Source organism: Amblyomma americanum, chromosome 2, assembly GCF_052857255.1.
Source record: "Amblyomma americanum isolate KBUSLIRL-KWMA chromosome 2, ASM5285725v1, whole genome shotgun sequence".
NCBI classification, from domain to species: Eukaryota; Metazoa; Arthropoda; class Arachnida; order Ixodida; family Ixodidae; genus Amblyomma; species Amblyomma americanum.
In genome coordinates this window covers 189,167,403-189,176,670 of record NC_135498.1, presented here as the reverse complement: position 1 = coordinate 189,176,670, position 9,268 = coordinate 189,167,403, and the positions used below count along the sequence as shown (strand labels likewise).

General features: G+C 53.1%; 1 long non-coding RNA gene across 1 annotated transcript in view; it reads right to left on the bottom strand.

Annotated features, from left to right (window-relative positions):
• Window positions 1-5,807: 5,807 nt before the first annotated feature.
• The window catches only part of LOC144119382 (uncharacterized), a 93,351-nt gene continuing 89,890 nt past the window's right edge, over window positions 5,808-9,268 (bottom strand). Inside the window, exon 3 of the long non-coding RNA XR_013312344.1 lies at window positions 5,808-9,147. This is a non-coding gene — a long non-coding RNA (uncharacterized LOC144119382). The remainder of the gene's footprint in view (window positions 9,148-9,268) is intronic.

Genomic DNA, 9,268 nt, shown 5'->3' with positions numbered 1-9,268 from the left:
CTGATTTGCGTCTTTACATTTGGTGGAGGTGCTGCCTGTTCCCACCCTAAAGCTACAGACCTTACGGTTCTACGGACCTGAAGATCTACACCCCTTACCAACCTGTACCACGATGACTGACACCCAGCCCCAGCCTGACTCCACTGTTCCCGCCGCCGTCGTCTGTTCCGGTCCCGTGCGTAAGCGCGACCCTGCGATCTTCAGCGGCACGGACGACACCGACGTCGAACACTGGCTCGCCTCCTATGAACGCGTAAGCGCCTATAATAAGTGGGACGATAGCGTCAAGCAAACAAACGTCATCTTTTTATGTGACCTACGTCGCCAACTTGTGGTTTCGCAACCACGAAGCCGATTTTTCTACCCGGGCGGCCCTCAATACCAGCCTTACCGATGTCTTCGGCCGCCCCGCTGTCCGAAAACTTCGTGCCGAACAACGGTTGCGCAGTCGGGCCCAGCAGAGCGGCGAAAATTTCACAAGCAATATCAAGGATGTCGTTGATTTATGCAAGCGCCTGAATCTATCCATGAGCGACGCGGACAAAATCAAACACATTCTTAAAGGGATTGAGGACGACGCATTTCAGATGTTATAGTCCAAAAATCCTCAAACCATCTCCGACGTCGTTTCTTTGTGTCAGAGCTATGACGAGCTCCGGAAACAGCGTCTTGTCACCCGCCGTACCATTTCACCGGACGACACCCTTTCGAGCTTGGCTGTCAGCGGTCCTGCTCACGATCAGTCGACCCTTCTTCAGAAGATCCAGCAGTTTGTGCGGGAGGAGGTCGCCCGCCAGCTATCGCTGGTTACCTGCCCACCCGCTCCAACGCCAACGCTGTCGCCTTCCATTCAGCGTGTCATCCAGGAGCAGGTTGCAGAGGTCCTGCCGCCCGCTAATCCACCTCCTGTAGTCACTGCACCGCTGACCTATGCTGAAGCTGTCGTCCGGCCACGACCTCAGCCGGTTGTTCCTGCCTATGCGCCACCTTGCACCGTCTTTCCTGACCCGCCACTCGCTCCTACAATGCCTCACCCTCACCGGCCTTTGCCTCGCACCGCTACACGCCCTCTGAATTCGTGGCGCATGCAAGATAACCGCCCGATTTGCTATACCTGCGGCCTCGCTGGTCATGTGGCCCGTTGGTGCCGCACCCGCGGATCCCGTTCTCACGACTACGGGCGAGCGCCTACGTACGACGTTCCCGTGCCCTCCGCACCTGACTCCGCATCTGTCCCAGCATCCATCTACCTATCGCTCAGACTCCTACCACCAAACCCCCGGTCGCCGTCTCCTCGCCGCCGTTCGGTCTGTCCTATGCGCCGCAAGCGGAAAACTAGGCGCCGCAGTTTCGGAGGCAAGAACTGCGCCGTCACCGACCGTCTCAAGTCCTATTGCCGCTCCTGTGAACATTCTAGAAGTGCTGGTTGAAGGTGTTCCAGTTCATGCGCTCATTGACACTGGTGCTGCCGTGTCCATCATTAGCCGCAACTTGTGACGCAAACTAAAAAAAAGTGACGACGCCGCTTTCTGAAATTTCCCTTCGAAGCGCCAGCGCTGACCCCATGCATTCGACCTCTCGCAGCATGCACCGCTCACCTCATCATCCAAGGCCTCTCCTACACCATTGAGTTCTTCGTTCTTGCCCGCTCCTCTCACGACATCATCCTCGGTTGGGACTTTCTGTCCGCGCATCACGCAATCATCGACTGTGCACATGCTCAAACTGATTTGTCGCCGCTGTGTGGTACTCTTGTGGACGCCTCCCCTGCTACTGCCGCGCATATTCTCGCCACTGACGACACCGACGTGCCGGCTTTCTCTTCCGTTCTTGTGCCCCTTACTTGTGCTGCACTCTCTGACGCCACTGTCTTTTTTTCGCCCTCACCCCGTTGTGCGCACCGCAAATCACTCATGCTCCCACATGCTGTGATCACAATTTCTGGTGGTTGTAGCGCCTTGTACGTTGCGAACCCGTTGCCTATCCCGATCACTTTATTTCGGGGAGTATCGCTTGGCACGGTTGATGTCATCGATCTCGACGACGCTTCACCTGTTCCGGATGACCCTCCCGCGTATGACATCAATGCCCTCACTCCTCCCATCGTCGCAACCGATCAGACCTCACCCGACCGGCTTGCCGATTCCGTCGATGCCGCTCTGCCACCTCTCTAACGCGCCCAGCTTGTCGCCTTGCTTCAGCGCTTCCGTGCGTCCTTCGATTCTCATCAAGACACCTTGGGTCGTGCAACAGCGGTTCGCCACCATATCGACACTGGAACACATCGACCTTTGCGCCAGCGCCCTTACCGCGTTTCCTCCGCTGAGCGCCGCATAATTGATGATCAGGTGAGCGACATGCTACACCGTGGAGGGATCCAGCCCTCTCACAGCCCGTGGGCTTCTCCCGTTGTACTCGTCAAGAAAAAGGACGGTTCCATTAGATTCTGCGTAGACTACCGCCGGCTAAACAAAATTACTCGGAAAGACGCCTACCCCCTGCCTCGTATAGATGACGCGCTTGACTGCCTGCAGGGGGCAGAGTACTTTTTTCGTTAGATCTGAGCTCTGGACACTGGCAGGTGCCGATGGCCGAAGCTGATCGCCCGAAAACAGCTTTCATCACGCCTGATGGGCTGTATGAATTTAATGTGATGCCCTTCGGTCTCTGCAACGCGCCTGCAACTTTCGAGCGCATGATGGACAACATCCTACGCGTGCTGAAATGGCAAACATGCCTCTGCTACTTGGACGATGTTGTCGTATTCTCCCCGGATTTTCCGTCTCATCTTCTTCGTCTTGAGAGTGTCCTTCAGTATCTCAATGACGCTGGCCTGCAGCTTAATTTGAAGAAGTGTCACTTTGGCGCCCGACAGCTGACTATCTTAGGCCACGTCGTGTCCTAGGATGGTGTCCTCCCAGACCCTGCCAAGCTACGAGCAGTTGCTGATTTCCCGAAGCCCACCTCCCTGAAAAACTTAGCTTTATTGGACTTTGCTCGTACTTTCGTCGGTTCGTCAAGAATTTTGCTGCAATTATCGCCCCACTGACACAACTTCTCGCCGGCGGCCCCGTCTTACCGGCGTGGTCCACTGCATGCGACGAAGCTTTTGCCATGGTGCGCCATCTTCTCACCTCCCCTCCGATCTTGCGCCATTTCGACCCTTCCGCCCCTACAGAACTCCACACGGACGCCAGCGGCATCGGTCTGGGTGCCGTTCTTGCTCAGCGGAAACCTCGCTGTAATGAGTACGTCGTTGCTTACGCAAGCCGTGCACTCACAAAAGCGGAGACTAATTATTCCGTCACGAAAAAAGAATGTTTGGCAATTATTTGGGCGATCACAAAATTTCGCTCTTACTTATATGGGCGCCCATTCGCTGTCATCACAGCGTCGCTCCGGACGCCAACACTCCGATGCTGACGCCCTCTCCCGCTCCCGTGTCCTCTGAACTCGACCAACCCTCTATTTCCAGCCTCACGCCTTCTTTCAGTACCATTGATATGGCTTCTGAGCAGCGCAATGATCATTGGATAGCTTCTATTCTAGATATATTAGCCAACCGCTCTACCAGCCCCCCTTCTAGAGCACTCCGTCGTCAAGCCCGTCACTTTGTCGTGCGTCACCAGCTGCTGTACCGTCGCAACTACCTACCAGATGGTCGCAAATGGCTGCTCGTGATTCCCCGGCATCTCCGCTCCGCTATTTGTGTCAGTTATCATGACGACCCGCAATGCGCTCATGACGATCTACTGAAAACTTTTACCCGCCTACGTCTTCGGTATTATTGGCGAGGCATGTACCGCTTTGTCCGTCAGTACGTCCGCTCTTGCTTCGAATGTCAGCGGCGCAAGGATCCACCACACCACTCACCGGGTCCTCTGCAACCTTTACCTTGTCCGGCCCGCCCTTTCGACCGTGTTGGAATCGACCTTTATGGCCCTCTTCCTAGCACTTCTGCTGGGCACCGTTGGATCATTGTCGCCATAGATCATCTCACGCGCTCTGCGGAAACTTCACCGTTACCAGCTGCAACGGCCTCCGACGTCGCCGGTTTCATACTTCAAAACATCATTCTTCGCCACGGTGCGCCTCAGGAATTGCTCAGCGACCGAGGTCGCGTCTTCTTGTCCGGCGTCCTGGAAGCCCTTCTTCGGGAGTGTAACATCGTCCACCGTACAGCTTCCTCTTACCATCCCCAAACGAACGGCATGACCGAGAGCTTTAACCGGACCCTCGGCGACATGATGGCCAAGTACATTTCATCCGATCACTCTAACTGGGACCGCATTCTACCATTTGTTACCTATGCTTACAATTCTGCAATGCAAGCAACTACTGGTTTTTCCCCGTATTTTCTTCTCTACAGTCGGGAGCCATCTTCAATTATGGACACCATACTCCCTTACCGCCCAGATTCTTCGGAATTTACAACCGTCTCTCAAGCCGCTGCGCATGCCGAAGAATGCCGTCAACTCGCCCGTTCCTTTACTGCCCACGATCAGTACCGTCAAAAAAGTGCCCGCGCCACTTCTACCTGTCTGCCGCCGGCTTACCTTCCTGACTCCTTAGTTTGGCTTTTGGTGCCCTCTTCCAGCCCGGGCTTGTCGACAAAACTAAGCAAATACCACGGCCCCTATCGCGTAGTTCAGCAGACATCTCCAGTTAACTACATCGTCGAGCCCCCCACGCCTTCGCCTGATCATCGACGTCGTGGCCGCGAAATCGTCCACTTCGACCGCCTGAAACCCTACTACGACCCCGCTATCATCTCGTGCCCTTAGGCCGCCAGGATGGCGCCTTTTCACCCCGGGGGTATTGTAAGACATACAATAGGGGTTTGCTGCCCCAGCGGCCAGTGCCGCCGAAGGAGAGAAAGCTGAAGAAGACGAAGCTGACGCAGTTCAATATGCGAAGAAGACGAAGCTGACGCTCTCGAACTCTTAGCTTGGAGCTACGCTGTGTCAACAAACATTTTGCCTGTCCACATTTCTTGTGCGTCTGATTTGCTTCTTTACAATATTATATGCCTCAAGTAGATTAAAGACAGAGTAAAGAGGTGTTCCGTTACAATTACCCCTAAAAGGGGAAAGAAACACACATTTTCGGTGTGCGCACTTCATGTGACAGTACATTTAAACAGGCTGAGCAAATAGAACAAGAAAGAAAAAGAACACACAGACGCACGTTTGGCAGAACTTTGTAGCGTATGCACCATTTGTGCAGAACGCAAGCTCCAATGATGAGGAGGACGACATGCTTGGTGGAGACGGAATTTACATAAAACAGCCGTCTGAAGCGGTTCTTCAGCAGCCCGAAGGCCCCTCGAACTACAGAATTATGTAGCCTGTGGTCCGGTTGTAGTTCGCTTGGTATTCAGCCATTCCTTTCGAAAAACTCTTGTATGGTGTAAGCAGCCAGGAAAGCAAGGGGTATACATCACAAACAAGTATCCGCATGCTGAATTATGCATATGCACTCTTGGTGTCTACACACCATGCTTCAATTAGACAACAATAAAATTCTGGAAACTATTTGACATATAAATTTTGTCATAGTAATTGCAAACGAAATATAAAATGTTTAGATACCAAAAGAAATGCATGCTCGTTTTTTCTAAATCATTTCTTTGGTGATTTCTTTGTACACTTTCCACTTTTACACGGTGATATGCTTGGGTGTCGGGACCGAGGTCTTCACCGCTTGACGATGAACTCTGCAGACGACGGAGAGAAGCCTTCAGGAGGGTTGGTAAACTTGAAGGTTTATTTACATACATTTACAACAAAAGCAGGGAGACCAAAAGTCCGAGATGAAGTGCTGTGAAACCAGCCAAATTGCGGCTTAAATACAATGAATATTCCCTAGGCACCTAGCTAGGGAAACCAGTGGCTGATCAAGCGTCCAATGGGCAGACACACTCTTCATAGTCTCCGCCCTAACCCCGTGACCGCTCCGCCCTCACAAACACGTGACAGGCGATAGGGAATCTTGGCGCCTTGAGGTCCTGGAATGCGGTTTCCGGCGGGTTGACCAGGTGCATAAGGTCGTTGGCTTTGTAGGCGGTGATCCCCTCCGTGGAAAGATGCGTCCTGACGGTCCCGGTGAATTCCAGAGGGTAAGATGAATCAGCCGTGTCCGCCACCGCTTTGTCTGGCCGCGCAGGTGCAAGCAAGCGAGGAGGGTCCGGCGCCTTTGTTCGGGTCTTTCTGCCGGTCCACGTGAGGGCGCAGTTCGGGAGAAACGCCGCATTCCATACTCCGGACGAAGGGATTAGAGGCCTTTCGTCACAGCTCGCCGTCGCCAGGAGCCGTTCCTAATCCTCTTCTCAGGACGACAGCACCTTTGGTCAAACATAGTTCGATGGCGCCTGCCGGGCTCGTCTGTTCCCGCTGTCGGGGCCTCCGATCACAACAATCCGTCCGCCGCCAAGAAGACGCCACGAAGTGGTTGCAGCTGGTCGGTGCACCATGAATGGGCGTCAGAGTCCCAGTCGGCCTCGTAGTAGTCAGCCCACTTGACCTGCACAGCTGACAAGTGTCCTCAACGGAGCATTAGCGATCAGATCTGAGCTCAGCCCCTACCTCCGGCTAGGCATACGCGGCCAGCCTCAGAACATTGCCAGGTCTCTAATACAGAGCAATATGGCTGCAAATTTTGGATGACTTAACCCTCGCCAACAGCTCACGCCCGGAAGTCTGCTGAACCAAAACTAGTTCCTCTTTTTGTTTTTCCTTTTTTCGCAAAAGACATGCGTCGGAAATTTGGTAAGAAACTATTTTTTTTCAGCAATGAGGTAGGTACGGAGAAGCAAGAAAAAAACAAAAAAACAAAAATGACAGACGGTAGCTTTTCTCGAGCATTAGGGCATTTCACGCCAGATTGTGCAGGAAAGCTACGACTGAGACCGTCGGCATTCTCGTTTTCCCGCCCTTTTCGGTAGCGGTAGCCCGACTGAGTCACTGGCAGAGGACCGACTACGTCCACCACCAAACGACGGAAGGGTTCGCTAATCACGGGCACCAGCTTCATCGGAGCCTTCCTTAAATCCCCTGGCTTTCCGACACGCCGACAGGTGTCGCAGGACTTTACAAACTGCCCGACATCCTTGAATCAGCCAGGCCAATAAAACTCCTGTAGAAGCCTAGCTTTAGTTTTCTTCACTCCAAGGTGGCAAGACCAACCCCCACCATGGTACAATTTAAGGATGCCTGCGCGGTATTTCTGCGGCACCACGAGCTGATCAAACTGGACCTCCTTTGAGTCCTTGTACTCGGCGTCGCATCTGTTCCTGCCGCGAGCCTCTCCGCTCGTCTCAGAAGCATCGCCTCCTGGGTTTGCCCCTGCCTGACCCGTCGTGGGAGAGCCTTCGTTCTTCCTACGATTTACTTCAGCTGCAATCTCGCGAGCCTTCGCAGGAGTGAGCGCCTGGACGGTTCGATCGCCGAAACTACGACCCTCTTCCTGGAGCATCTGCTCCGATCGATTTGAAAAGAGGTACGGAAATTTTTCCGGCAGATTCCGTGATACCGCTGCCTCCGTTTCCAGAACGCCAAACGGGCCCTCTATTCGAACTCGTGCGATCGGCAAGCATGCGCTATTCTCTTCGGCCACCTGCCTAATCCCTGCATATTCCCCAGTAAAATCAGCTGCGTTCACGTACGTGGGGTGGATTACGTCCATGGTGGCCGCGGAGTCCCTCAGAACCCGGCATGGTTTTCCATTAACCTGCAAGTCTTTCAGGTATGGCTCTAGCAGGCGCATGTTCTCATCGCCCGCCTCCACCAAGGAGAGAAAGATTTCCTGCTTCCTTCAAACGTGGGCGAAGTGACCGGGCTCGTGACAACGGAAACACACTGGTTTCTTTCTGGCTTCAAAAGCCTTATCCCTCTTTTTTTCGGTCGCCCCCTTTGTGGGGTTGCTTGATTCTGCTTTGTGGCCCTCGTTCCGCTCCCAGTTACGGCTTGCTGCCCCTCCTGTCTGGATCCGTGGAAATTTTTTTTCTACTTTGGGGCTTACGGGGGTACGCTCACTCTCTGCTACGCGCTTGGCATGGAACTCTTCGGCCAGCTCTGCTGCACTTTCTAGGGTTTTATTTCCCGGCCTGTCCTGCACCCACACGCGCATTTCTTCCCTCAAAGAGCCAAAAAACTGCTCCAGGCAGATCACCTCTATTACTTTATCGTGAATTCCGTAAGCCTGTTCTCCCTTTAGCCATTCCTTCAGGTCTGCCTTAAGGTTATACGCAAAATCCGGAAATGACTGGTTAGGCTGTTTTCTGGCTTCCCTGAAGCGGCGCCGAAAGGCCTCTGCGGGCAGGCGATACTTTTTTAGGAGTGCTGCCTTTACTTTAGTATAGTCTGCAGCCTCTTCTTTTGCCAGACGAGCGAGTACTTGGGCCGCCTCACATGGAAGAATGGTCAGAAGTTTCTGCGGCCAAGACTCGGTCGGGAACTCGCAACATTTACATGCCCGCTCAAAGTTCACGAGAAAGAACCCTATGTCCTCTCCAAGTTTGTACGGTTGCAAGAGATCCTTTATTTTTATTTTTGATGCTGCCTGGCTTGCCACTGTGTTCGGCACCTCTAGCCTAGTGCGTTCTGCCTGTGCAGCCTGAGCTATCTCTAGATCGAGCCGTTTTTTCTCGATCTCTCTTTCATGCTCTTCGCGCTTCCTTTCGTGCTCCCTTTCCTGCTCTTCGCGCTTCCTTTTTTCTTCATCCTCTCGCTTCTTTTGTTCCCTTTCCTTCTCCAACTCCTCCTTAATTAGCTCCCAACATTCTTCTATCTCCTCGTCCGCACCGAAATCCTCAATTGCCCTAATCAATTCAGGTTTTCTACAGATCGACCCACAATCAATGCCCAATTCCCCGCATACGAGAACTAGGTCTGGCTTGCGCAGCTTCTTCCAGTCCATGACTATTTAAGCAACGGCAGGTCTCTACTCACGTGGTCAGAGTAGCCCCGGCTGCCTCTTATACCAACCTTCGATTACCTAGGCTAACAATTTTCCAAAGTTGTAAAACCTGGCAATGCTCCAAGAGAAAGACCACGCACTTACCATACCAGACGCAGACCATCGCACCGCTGCCACCAGTTGATATGCTTGGGTATCGGGACCGAGGTCTTCACCGCATGACGATGAACTCTGCAGAAGACGGAGGGAAGCTTTCAGGAGGGTTGGTAAACTTGAAGGTTTATTTACATATTTACAACAGAAGCAGGGAGACCAAAGTCAGAGATGAAGTGCTGTGAAACCAGCCAAATTG